Genomic DNA, 13909 nt, shown 5'->3' on the forward strand with positions numbered 1-13909 from the left:
GCAAGGAAACACTGCCCCACCTGATTTCAACAGCTCATGAGGATGGTAATAGAATACACCTCAACCCAGGACACAACACCAGAATGGAAGTAGAATATTTTTGTTTAACAAATGAGGGGTCAGGCATCTGTGCCAGATAAACACCAGGGGATGGGGATATGAAGTTCCTACAGTCCTGCATTAGTACCTCTACAATCTCCTGTGTTGGACCTATCCAGCTACCCAGCTACTACAGCAAAGTGGAGTCTCATCCAAATCCTACTGCCTTCTGTTTGATGCATATAGAAAATTTGACACCTCCAACATCTATATTTACTCCATACAAACTTATGACTACACAGGTAAGTAATTCATGGCCCTAAGGAGGTCAAATCACAGATCTTCTAGCCATCAGTTTTTGCAGCTCCCAGAGAGTAAACAGGGTTTGCGCCAAGCCTCTGAGTACAGTGTTCAGGGAACCTCAGTTTATGTGCTGCACATGCAGAAAGGGAGTCCATCATAAAATAGTATTTTTATTTCTGCCATATTTTCTCTAAAAACATAGGGTATACAATCATAAATGAAATCTTGCTATACCTCACTGTGCCAAGTGAGACAAAAGCCCCAAAGCCCTCATAAAAATTAAACCAAGACAAACTGTGCTCCAAATCCCCAGAAAACAAGAAAAACATTGCTACAGAGGAACATAATCCACTTGGCTCCTTTGTTGCTGCAGCACCAGGTATTTATGTTCTGATGGAAACTGATGGTTCGTAACGTCATAGATAACAACTCAGCAGCATGAATGGTAGCCCAGAGCAACTACATCATTGTGTGTTACTGTGTGATATTCCCTGAATTTCTGCATATTGATGCCCCTGAAAGTTTAACATGTAATGATTTGAGTGCAGGATATATTAAATTAATATATCCTTTCAAAACTTGAAACCATGCCTTTCACTTGCTTTTCTTCACAAGATTTAAGAACATAAATGTAGTCTTAAGGAGCTATCTTCTAAATACTCAGCTAAAATCATGTTTCCTGAACAGAGACACAGCTTTTTGATGGGACTGTACTCAGATGTAAACACAGTCTCATATCAAGAAAGCATCATTTCAAAGCACTCTCCATATACTCATTATATCAGGCTGCTCTATACCAAAAGATTAAACACTCCCTGTTATTTCTTCCTGCTTTTCCTGCAGAGGGATATTCTAGGGTTTGGACATAGATACAGTTGTTGTTTCTGGAACAGACTGTGAAAAACTGCAGCACATAACTTACCTCAAGCAATTGATAACAGGCCATTGTTCATCCTGGCCCACCACGGACGAAAGGAAGCCCACATTCCGTAAGCTTGTGGAGATTTTATGTCTTCTGACTCCTTTGCCCCTTCCGAGCCATTTCAGCAAACTAAAATAAGACTTTTCCCACTAAAAAGATTACAAAGACACAGATAATGGTACAGCTCCTCAGCTGTTAGTGCTGCAGCAGTAGTCATGGCTCAGCTTTAGTTGTCGTATTAAAATAATTGACTGTTAATCACTTAGGCATTAAGATCAGTTTATCAACTCTACATTATCTAGCATGAAACCCATTGGCAGCTGGGCACTTGCTGTTTTGCAGTTATGGCATGTCATTTATTAAGGAGCATTGTCTTAGTGTTTGTTGCAATTTATGTTACTCCCTTGAACTTTTTTCCCCTTTTATCCAATGTAATGCCTAATTAATTAATTTATCTAATGGCTGATTTTACCTTTTTTTTTGTACCAATGGACCTCCCTGGACCTCCTTCCGTTTCCTCCTAGAGCACACCTGATGGAAGACTGCAAGCAGAAAGGTTCCAAGGATGGTACGTTCTTTTGGTGTGAACAAAGCCAGAGGACTTGCATGTAGGATAACATCCCTGACTGTTAGAAAATCCTGGCACTTGACACGGAATCAGACTGGAAAGGCCTGGAGACAGTGATGTGCTTTAGAGAGGTGCCTTGCTCTGAGTATAGCGTGAAGAAACCCAGTTAGATACTGACCACAGGTGAGCAATGTGTATGTCCAGAGAACTTTAACATCATAGATGGTAACACAGCTGGAGGTGGGCAGTCATTAGTATTCACTAATTGGTATGTCCCTGCTGGACAAGAAACGTATGAAATTAAAACTGCAGAGCTTTTGGTTTGGTATCACAGATTGTTTCAAACAAACTCATTTGTTTGGGTTTTTTCGTGAAATCCCCCATGACAATTCACAACAATAAGTTTTCTGGCAATTCTAAGAAGGTATGTAAATAAACTCATAAACGAAAAAAACTGAATTTAAAAGTCCATCTTTTGAGCTGCTCAAAGAAATACAACTCTCACAATCCTTACCCAGCAGATTATAGGAGACATCCTTTCCTGGCAGGCAGTATTGTTGTTTAATATGGCAGCCATCTAAAATCTTGGTGGGGAGTTAACTTTCCCTACAGATTTCAGTTAGAATTTACCTGAAAAAAAAAATAGCTGCAGTTCTTTGCAGAGTGAAGCAAAAAGCCAACACTAATGCTGTGAAATCAAATAACCTGAATGAGGGCTGAAAGCTCAGCCCTAGTCCTTCCCACTCTCCCTTCCCTTTTGGCAAGGGGGTCTTGGGCAAGCTGCAATTGCCCTCTGTAAAGCAGAAGTAATTCTATTTACTTACTTTACATGAGGAAGTGGATAAAACTTGAGATGCATCATCCTAGGCAAGAAAAAATGTTTGTGGAAGCCAACCAGAGTGGGAGATGGGAGCAGAGCTCTGCCCTGGGGCCATGGTTGCTTGTTCTTCCCTTCAATCATGTGCTGGTCAGCCAAAAGCACAACTTGGCTGGTGCCTTCTGAGCTCCTGTAGGGCTTGTTCGATGGGAGACTGTGATCCACCCTTATGAATAATAAAAAGTGGCAGGAGTTCAACTCTTTTACCAGCTGGATAAGATTGAACAAGCTGCAGCTTCATTAGAACCCCCTCCCCTCAAGGCTTTAACACCCAGCATCATCTTGAATGGCAAATGCCAAACCTTCTGGGAAAGAAGAGCTCCTAAAACAGGGAACCCAACAACACAGATGCTTATTTTCTTTGGGAAAGTGTCTCCTAAGGAGCTGTACAGCTGCTAGCAAGGTAACACCAATAATTTTTGCAATTTCAAACAAATAATAGGACATCACATCACCAAAGTCCAGATATTTTAAGGCATTGAGTCAAGCACCTCACTCTGCTGTGTACGTGTGAGGGAAAAATCTGGGAATAGATGTGTTGTTTTAGTGTGGCAAGCAGTTTATTTCAAAATTGCACCACTTTTAGTTCTATTTGTAAATAAAGGATTTATGAAACAAGACCGTTTAAGTGACTCAGCTCACCCATTCTCATGTTACTTCAAGAACAACAACATGCTGTGTTTTGGGGGGGGATGTATGTCATTGAAGCACATACAATTCAAAGATCATTTACTTCCAGCTTCCAGAAGCTCTGCCTGTGGACTGAGCCCAAGCATGCAAAATTTCAGCCTGCATGTATTTGCCAAAATTGTAATCACCTTAACGATAAGGGCTTTGTTGTGGCAGTGATGCAACCTACACCTATCTGCGCTATGAACATCAAGTAAACGGAGTTAGGACTATTCACAAATTCTTCTTTTGTAAATATATGTACACTGACAAAATGAAGACAACTAAAACCTCAGGCTGAAAATAGAAGGTGGAATTCGAACACTTTGATTTAATGGACCTGGGTGATGAGAACTTGCCAGGTGCAGGTGCGTGACTCAAATCTAGACAAGCTGCAAACCTTGTCTTACCTTTCGGTTTGCTGTTGAATGCTTCCGAGTTGCTCCTCGTGCAATGAAACAGTAAGCCCTAGTCTATTTCCAAAAGCACAGTGATGCCCAACACAGAGGCGGCTGTGCCAGCACCAAGGGCTCCATTTGAAAGCCTGCAGAGCTCCTCTGGAATACCCTCCACAGTGCTGTTGTGCAATCCCACCACTTTTGCCCCCGATTCCCTCCAAACGCGTTATCCCGCGCCTGGGCTCTGCTCGGGGATGCACAGCAGGTCCCTGGCGAGACAGAGCTGCGTGCAGTGAGAGCACGGTACAAGGCACGGGCAGCACTGACTGCCCCTCCGGGCTTTCCTCCTTGCCTTTCAGACTCGAAGCAGCCGACCTTGCATGCTGCCCTCCCCCATCACACCCTCCCGCCTTGCCCTCTGGCAACACAGAGTCTCATGGCCGCTGGACTGTGAAATAGCTCTTTTCTTCGTTTTTGCCTCCTTGATGAACTGAGATGCAGGTGAAGAGAAGGAGACAAGAGGCTGTGTCAGTGTTGGTGAGAGCTGTGCTTGCTGTCCTGTCCATTCTGAGGGAAATGTTTACCAGCAGCAATGCAGAGGAGTAGAAGGACCAGGCCATGTCCAGTCCCACTCAAACCTCAGAGTAACACAAGGACCCATGAAAGAAGGAGAAAACCAGGAGATGGTTCACACTGGGTGCAGCCACCTCTTTTTGATGTTCTGAATGCTGCTAGCTGGAGGCAGAAGTCTCAAGGCCCTGGTGAGGACAGTGCTCTACATGTGGAGTCACCGTTCCTGCTCCCTCCCATCCTATTTCCTTTGCCCACCCAGGCAGCTAAGGGAAGGGGAGCATCATCTTCCACCTCCACTCACCTTGTACTCTGTCCTTCCTTTGGCAGAGGGGATGTGCTGGCCACACAACCCAAAATGTTGGCCAAAACTATCTCTAGGCAGTGCCTTATCCATCAGAATGACGCTCCCTTCAGAGCTGGGGGGATGGAAGAAGAATGCTGACTTTAGCTGCTCTCCATTTCACTCCCACGGAGTTTCCCTCTCTCTGGCTCCCAGTCTGGATTACATGGCCAGGGGACTGCAGGCAGCACTGGCTACATACGAATGGCTATTCCCAGGAGGAGGATGGCAGCGTTCTGGGTGGAGAGTGCAGCCGCCTGCAGTCAGCAGAAGACAGAATTAATGACCTTTGTTACCTCATTAGTTGAACGGGTAGGCATCTGGTTTTGACAGAAGAGAAAAAACTTGAAGCTGCTGTTCAGTATCTGGTGCTGAACAGAGGCCTTATATCTATAGGGATTTTAGTCCAGCAATTTTGATGAGCCCTACATTCACCCACAATAAATATATATCTGTGCTCCTGGAGAAGCCATTCTAAAAGGAACTTTGAGCAAACCTTTGATAACTCTTCCCTTAAAAACATCCCCTTTGGTTGACAGGGTGATATCAAGACTTCAAATTGGAGCTGGTGAAATGCTCACACCAGAAAGGATGAATTTATCTTCCCAGTAATCTACAGCTGCTGTGTCAGACACCGTGCTGCAGTGTGTCCTGCTGTGTGCCGTATGCCACTTATAAAGCAACCATCAACCTTCCCAGATAGTGCCTTACACAAAGTGTTTACCAGAATATAGATTGCTGTGAGATACAGTTAAAAGTTGCTCAGAAATAAGAGATCAGGTAGGCTGACCATTTGTGAGGAGGTCAGCGATGCTTTTTTTTGTTGTGCCTTGGTTTTGCCTTTTTGCCTTTTTACTTTTTGCTGCTTTTTTTTTTTTTTTTTTTCCCCCAGCAGCATCTAAGTGCAATAAAATATCTGTGAGAAGAATTGCTATAGCAACAAAGTATGTTCTCCTAATGGAGGCTGTGTGTAATAGCTGACTGCCACTAGAACTTTAAGGAGAAGGAATAAAATCCATCACTAAAGCAGGAAAAGGAAAAGCATTAAAAATTAAGATTTTATTGTTCCATGATTTATGTTTACTTCCTTCACATCTCCAGATGATCTAGAGAACTTTCAGTAGTTCCCTGCTCCTATTTACTGCTTCACACGAAAATTTTCAAGAACCCAGAAAAACAATGGTGTGAATGATCTATTAGTAGTAACATAATGATACAGTTTTGCATTCAACAGTAGCAGGATTGCTGTGAATATGAGGAATTAGGAGACTACAGCAGCACTGGGAGACCACAGGTAAGACAGCAGTTAAGACCAACATGATGCTGATGCACAGCAAGAGGTCATCCTTCCTGTCAAGATTCACAAAATATAGAGAGTGAGGGGGAAACTGCCCCAGAGAAATAAAGTAATTAAGTTCAGGATCACTCAGCAAGCCAGTAGCAATGTCAGGACCATGTCCTCTCACTGTCCATCATCTAATAAAGCTGTTTATAAAGCTAATTTTACTGTTCTTGTGCAGTGTGATTGCCACAAACCTTAGGGTGCACTATACATGCAGAGAAGATGGTTTGTGTCAGAGTTCAGTGGGATTGTTGAACTGTCCAAGGTAACTACTGTACCCCTGCTCCATCGCCGAGCCCCAACCAGCCCTCACCTTAACTGGGACACTAAGACCATCTTCCCCTTCCCTCCTTTCTTCTCTGTGGGTCAGACTGTGGTACCAGTGACAGCAGAGAAAAGGAGGATTATAAAATGGACAAGTTTTGACCTCCAAAATTATTACACAGGATTTCCGGAGAAAGAGAAAATTGGTTAAAGAATTTAACTTCAAATCACAACAAGTTTTCTCCTCTGCTTCTGGAATGATGAAGCTTCAAATGACTTCAAAGATGTTTCATGCTGATGGAGATAGCCTTTGTCCTGTTGAGCAAACTGAGATGCTGCATTAAGGTCAGTGGCAAAGCAGGGCAAAGAAGCAGCAAGTCTGGAAAAGTTGATTCCTACTGCCCTGGTTGAGTCTTTGCATACTCAGGTCTGGAAACTGCAGAAGGAAAGCAAAAAAATCAAAAGGCTCTTTTAAAAGATTCTCTCCCCACAGTGAAAATATTTCCTGGCATATCTTTGCAATGAACCTTGTTATATGTTGTCCTATTTATAACTCACATGTCTCCCTAACAAGCAAGCTCCTCAGAGGTAGAAAAGCGAGTGTGATTTGAATAGAGCTGTGTATCACAGTTTGATATTCCCACTCTGGCTATGATTTATAACAAAAGCGTAGCAGCATGGGTCAGCCAGGGAGGGACATTCTGAAGAAAAGAAAACCGAATAAGTGAAAGTTTCCTTATCTGTATGAAAGGCAATTTTTTAACTGAAAGAGAAGAGTGTTTTTAACTCACATCCTACCAGACTAAGCAGCAAGTTGTCTTCATTTTAAAATACAGTTTCTTCTCATTAGTTCCGCCTCTAACATTCTTAAACAAGGCATTGTATCAGATAATAGTGAGAACAAGAAAATATGAGCGGCTAACTCACAACCAAGCACACAAGTGGTCTCAAAAATCATATAATGGTACACTTTAGGTGTTTACCATCTGTGAAAAACAAACAAACAAAAGCAACACTGGAGTTTCCCTCAGAGAGCAGAGGTCACCTTGGGTTAAAGCCCTGCCAACAAGAATCAGTCCAGACAGCAGTTCCTTGGGTGGGAGAGGGCAGAGAGGAGGCAGATGTGCACTCTTGCCATGACTGCTCTCCTCAACCTAAGGCACCTACTGCTGCATAATTTCTTGTGATGGACTGAGAGGAAACCTGAAACCTTCTAATTTGGCAATCTCAGACAACTGAAACCCAGTAAAAAGGCAAAGCTGTCCTCATGTACACTGTAGTGAGTTTTACAGGCTAGGGCAAAATAGGGGCACATCCAAGACATACTGGAGCCTAATTTCTCCACCAACCTAAATGTACAAACAGGGGAGAGACTAAAGGTTCAGAAAATCAAGGGCTGCCATCTCCTATTTGCAATTGTGAACAGGAGCACCCAGTGATTAGTCATGCTCTTTTTTCAGCTTTCTCTAGTCCCATGAAACTTTTATTGCTTTTTCATCTGTTGCCCAGCTATTATCACCTCCTGCTCTTTTGGGTAATCATCTTAAAATGAGAATTGTGCTGCTGGGTTGATCCAAAGAGTTTTTGCACATGCTGATTCTCTGGAAGGATATTCAAGGGTCTGACTGAACACAGGGCTTTCCCAGAGCCCTACTGGAGCCCTACTTGTGAAGCTCTCCCAGTTGCCTGCTGGTTCCCAGCATCCTCACTGTTTTGGGCATCATGATGAAACCCCTATTCTTCATCAACGTAGAAGGTCAAACGTGGCCAGTGAGCTCCAGTTTGGGGGCCAGACAAATAAACCACAGGCAGTCCAGCAACAACTTTTTGGGTTCAAGCTACCACGTAACAAAAAGAGTTTTGAAAGAGTCTCTTGCTTGTGTCCATTTACCCTAAAATGATGAAACTAGCTTTGTTTAGAAACTGAGCACAAGCTGCATTTCCTCCTGAAGGTTTAGCAAGTTTCTACCCAGCTGGGAACTGTTTCCCAATCCCAGAAGACCAAGCTTGCATAAATGTTTACAAATGAAGTTACTTACTTCTGAGTAGGGGAAGGAGTAAGGGGCTTGGTGAAGTGAGGAAGTGTCTCTATATGCCTCCCACCAGCTTTTTCCAGTTGCCATTGCCTACCAAGGTGCTGCCTAGCTGCCACCAGGACCTGGGGAAGACAGCAAGGGCTCTAAGAGTTCAATAGCTCTTGTTACAGGTTTCCCATCTCCAGAGGAAGCTAACTGATCCTTGTCCCATCTTTCAGCAGAATACAGCTTATGTACATCACACTCTAGCACAGTCCTTTCCCTGATATGCATGGCTTTGACAGACTGCTTATCCATCCACCAGTCAGTACACAGCAGGCTAAGAATGGGCTCATACAGCAGCTCTCTCCCATTTAAGAGCTTACCTCACTGGGGAACAGACTGATGGAAAGGTCCAGCTCTTTAAATGGGATGCTATTCAAGTGGTGTAAAGGTGTTTGGGCTTTCTGGGAAGTAGTTTTGTTGTACTACTACAACTAAATGTGAACTGTAGGGACTTCCCATTGTATCAATGACAGAATGCCATCACAGACATTAGCTGGAGTTACACCACCCTTCAGTGTTTTTCCTACCTGCTCCACAAATCAGTTAGCATGACTAGTGATAACTAGTTTCGCTATCAGGTTTTCCTTCTGAAAAAAACTAATCCTATTTTAATTGAAGAGTTATACTATACTGTTTGATTTAATGTGAAGGTATAAGAGAAAAAATGAAACTAAAGATCAACTCCTCAAGCAGAACAGTTATAAAACAAAGCCATAAAAAGTACCTCTTCCATTTACTTTGTTTGAAGATGATCTCATTTGTATTGTGGGCACAGATTTACCCTGTTCAAATCAAATTTCTATGAATAGAAAAAAACTGTAACTGTGATAAACACCCACAATTATAGCACTTGATTTTCTCTTCCATAATTTAGCACAGCTTTAGCTGGTAAATTCTCTCTTCTCAGGAAAGGAAATTGTAAACCCTGAATTTTTCCATAATAGTTTGCAGGGTGTGTGGTGTGCTCCTCTGAGTCGTGCACATTGTCCAATGGTGTCTAAAGCAGACAGTACCAGTCATAGAATCACAGAAGAGTTTGGGTTGGAAGGGACATTTAAGAGCCATCAAATGCACTCATATCCACTGTCTATGTCATTGATAAGGACACTAAAAAGTCCTGGTCCCTGTGTGGACCCCTGAGGGACACCACCTTTCACTGATCGTTGACTGGACATTGAGCTATTGACTGCTATCTTCTGAATGGAACTATCCAACCAATTCCTCATCCCTGCATCAAATCCACTTCTCTCCAGTTTAGAGAAGAGGGTGTTGTACAGGAATGTGTCAAGGCCTGTTGGGGTCCCTCCCCCCCACCATGTGGTCCTGGGAGAGAGGCCCTGGGGGGGAGGCACGGGGTTTCCCTGCCCCTGGTCAGCCTCGTTCCCCATTGGTTGTTTTGAGTTCCCCAGCGCGGGCAAGGACCCTCGGGTCCGGTGATTGCCGCAGTTCCTCGGCAGAGCCCCGGCCATGCGGCTGGAGAAATAAACATCTCTGAAACATCTACCAAGAATCGGTCCATATATTTCTTTCCACGGGCCTCGTTGTCTGATACACGTGTTGCAGTATCTGCACTGTAACAAATGGTGGATAACGGGAGCAGAACAATCCCCGATCCCTGAGGGCAGCGACTGATTTGTGAGTAAGCTCTGGATTTCTCTTCTTGTTTTTGTTTTGCTGTTCCATCTCTAAATTATGGAGGAACCGTGGAAAGACTCTTGGCTCTCAGAGCTGCATATGGACATTTATGTTAAACTTGAAAAGATTCTTGAATACCAATTTGTAAATTTTAGCTTAATTCGAGCTCAAAAGGAACTGAAAAAACTTCCTGGTATGGTTGTTTAAGAACTTTTTCTATGTTTCTTGGGACTTGATTCTTACCAAAGACTTTTGGAAGACTGTTTGGACACAGTTAATTTCTGAGTCAAAATATATGCCGATGGAAGAATATTTTTGTGAATATTATTTAATTACCGAGACTGTTGAACAATGTCAGCTGTGTCCTGGCAAAGGGAGGCCTGGCTCAGGGACCGTGTGAGCATGGCCACATGGACCAAATGCTCTGCAAGCAGCAGCGAGGCAGTTCCCGTGTGCAGGCGGAGCCATGCGAGCTGCAGTGTCGGCAGTGGAGCGAGGCACGGCGGGAGTGGCACGACTGGGCCTGTGCAGCGCGTGGTGAAGAGAGCCCCGTGAGAGGAACGGTGCGCGGGCGGTGGCCGGCAGCAGAGCGGAGCTGCACGCAGCCGAAATGTGCGCTGGAGCAGGGTGCAGGGGGGGCATCGCTCGGAGGCCTGGCCGAGACGTGGGCACAGCCCCAGGCAGCGGCAGCAAAGCTGAGAGCAGAGGTGGCAGCAGCGGTGGCGTGGGGGGAGCTGAGCGGCGTGGCCCGGCCTGGCCTGAGTGGCCCCAAATGCAACTCCAGGAGACCCCGCAGTGAGAGCGCGCAGACACGGGCAGCCCCGGCAGCCCCGACAGCTCTGGCAGTTCCAACATGAGAGTGAGAGAAAACGAAAGTGAAACCAGGAACGCAGCGAGACAGAAAACAGCAGCCACTTGGAAAAAAGAAAAAATCATCGTAGCTAAGGTTTCAGGAGTAGTAAAATGGCATAATGTTAAACAAAATTATGGTTTTATAATGAGATGTGACTACCAGCAAGACATATTCGTTCCTAGAACTGCTATGAAAAAGAATAACCCTGAAAAATACATCCCAAGCTTAGGAGATGGAGAAGTAGTAGAGTTCAAAATTGTGCAAGGTAGAAAGGGGTTACAAGCATCAGAGGTCACTGGGCCTGATGGTGTTTTTGTGAAAGGCAGTTTATATGCTAAAAATCCTAGTCATGTTAGACAATATCCGCATTATAAGCAGTCCGTACAGTCTCCCTTTCCTAATCCCACCTTTCCCTTTTATCCTATATCCTATTACCCCCAGTGTATTCCCAATCCATTTTTCACCCATGATTTCCCTCACAAAACCATGCCTTTGCCAACTGTTTCCCCAAAAATCCCTTTCGAATGCCAAGTGGGGGATGAAGAGGGGGAGGGAAGAAATTAACTATTGTTGTTTAGAGTTCCAACAGGTACAAATTGAAGAAACCCTCTCCTGCCTCAGTTTCCCCACAAAGCATGCCCAGAGAGTCCTGTCTCCCTTCTGTCAGCCTTAAGATGTTCCAGAGAGTCTGTTTGGACATTTGAAGACTCAGGAGGGTGGCTTGTTTTGTTTTGAAACTGCCCTTGTTATTTCATGTTTATCCAGTTGTTTTCAGTGTTAAGTTTTAAATCTCTTTTTGTTAAAAATAAACGGGTGAAATATCGGGGTCCCTCCCCCTGCCATGGAGCCCTGGGAGAGGGGCCCTGGGGGGAGGCACGGGGTTTCCCTGGCCCTGGTCAGCCTCGTTCCCCATTGGTTGTTTTGTGTTCCCCTGCGCGGGCAAGGACCCTCGGGTCCCGTGATTGCCGCAGTTCCTCGGCAGATCCCAGCCATGCAGCTGGGGAAATAAACATCTCTGAAAATATCTACCAAGAATCAGTCCATATATTTCTTTCCATGGGCCTTGTTGTCTGATACACATGTTGCAGTTTCCCCACTGTAACAAAGGCCTTACAGGAGTCCAAGTGAATGACATCCATAGCCCTTCCTTTCTCCACTGCTGCAGTCACTCCATCACAGACGGTCACTGGGTTCGTCAGGACCTGTCCTTGGTGAAGTTGTCCCCAGTCACCTCCCTGTCCTTTATGAGCTTTAGCACAGATTCCAGGAGGAGCTGTTCCATGACCTTTCCAGGCATGGGAGTGAGGCTGACAGGTTGGTACCTGCCAGGGTCCTCCTTTCTACCCTTTATTAAAAATGGGTGCAATGTTTCCCTTTTCCAGTCACCAGGGACTTCACCTGACTGCCATGACTTTCCCAACGTCATGGAGAGTGGCTTGGCACCTACATCAGCCAGGTCCCTCAGGCCTCATCAGGTTCCATAGACTTAGGCGCGTTCAGTTTCCTCAGGTGGCACATTCCATCTTGAGTGCTGGAATGCACATTTTAGGAATTATGAAGATAAATCATCTCTGTCCCTTCCTCCATCCCCTTCCTTAATTAAACGAATTAAACAAAGAAAAGTTAAACAAGAAAAAATTTGTTGTACATCTGTTTCCCCATGCTGTGTGAAGTTTTCCTCCCTCTCAAACTCTCACTGGTGCCTCTTCCCCAGGAAAGGTCTTCCCTAGGAGAAACCATCCTTTTCTAGGACAAGGATTTTTAGGAGAAATGGATGCACATGGCACAGTCTATTCCAGAATGGTCACAGCTGCTAAAAGCTTTCCACATCCTGGATCAGTGATTCCATCTCTCCTGCCCAGGCTTTTACTCCCTGTATTCATGAAAAACAAGATGCAGTCAAGCCCTACACCAGCTGTCTTCTTGATGTTGAGAGTTCTGGTACCCCAAGACTGGGACCTCCTACCCCACATCTACCCCCTTCCACCCTGGGAAGAGAGGTGGCCTGAGCAAAATGTTGTTGAGCACCTTAGCCTTCTCCTCATCTTTTGTTACCAGTGTTGCTCATTTTGGGGGGCATGAGGGGCTGCTCTTTTTGATATTCCTTTTCTGAAAGTACCTGTAGAATCCTTCCCTGTCCTTCCTTGTGTGCCTTGCCAAGTTCAGCTCCATCCACGCCCTGCCCTTCTTGACCCCATCGCTACACAATTAATTGGACGGTGTCTCTGGACTCTTCCCAGGTCACCTGTCCCTGCTTCCTCTGCCTGTGCATTTCTTTCTTGCCCTTTAGTCTCAACCCAGCAGGTCTCTTGCCTTCCTTTCCTGATTTTTTAGACCTGAGGATGAAGAGCTTTTGCACCCTATGGAAAGCATCCTTAAAAGATCTTGTCCCTAAGGACAGTTTCCCAGGACTCCTATACCATAAGTGAGTCAAATACACAAAACTGTTAATCTTTGCCTCTTTGATATTCCGTGTACCTTTGTGTTTCCAAGTGAGAGACAGTGGCAGAAGACAAAACCTTCGGATACCTCTCTGAAAGCTTTCTCCTCCTCAGAGCCCCTCAGACAACTGCTTGTTGGGGACTCAAGTGCTTGCTGGATCAGCCCTGCTCTGGTGTGCTCAGCACAGGCTCAGCTCCTGGTGGTGTCTGAGATGTGTTACGGGTACACAGGGACCTGTTCTGCTTCCCTGGCAGAAGAAAGAGAAAGCACAGGAGCAAACTGAAGAGAAACAAGTGGGAAGATTCAGATCAGTAGAGTCAGGAGTGCAGGTTTGGAGAGTAGAAAGACCAGGATGGTGACAGCACAAAAAGTCCTAAAAATGCGAAGAAAAAGAATAATCTTAGAGGTTGAAGGATGGGTTAGGTAGAAGAGAGCTGGAAAGGATGAAAACTGAAAATGAGTGACCAATGGACACAGCAGCAGAAAGCAAAAGCCATTTGCAAGGAGCAAGCTCTGTGAATATCAGCAGTCCAAAAAGAGCTTTAACAGTCCCACCAGCCCTGTTTATGAACACCATATTATAGCATTTTTCTAAAAGCAGTG

General features: G+C 44.8%; 1 protein-coding gene and 1 long non-coding RNA gene across 14 annotated transcripts in view; one reads left to right on the forward strand and one right to left on the reverse strand.

Moving 5' to 3' along the window:
- FSHR (follicle stimulating hormone receptor) overlaps nucleotides 1–13909 on the reverse strand; it is a 307860-nt gene that overhangs the window by 218180 nt on the left and 75771 nt on the right. The window lies entirely within an intron of this gene.
- On the forward strand, nucleotides 56–2429 carry LOC138107164 (uncharacterized). The gene is made up of 3 exons (XR_011149268.1): nucleotides 56–341; nucleotides 1186–1331; nucleotides 1789–2429. It is a non-coding gene; the product is annotated as an uncharacterized lncRNA (long non-coding RNA).

The sequence above is a fragment of the Aphelocoma coerulescens genome, chromosome 3 (assembly GCF_041296385.1).
Source record: "Aphelocoma coerulescens isolate FSJ_1873_10779 chromosome 3, UR_Acoe_1.0, whole genome shotgun sequence".
In the NCBI taxonomy this organism is placed as follows: domain Eukaryota; kingdom Metazoa; phylum Chordata; class Aves; order Passeriformes; family Corvidae; genus Aphelocoma; species Aphelocoma coerulescens.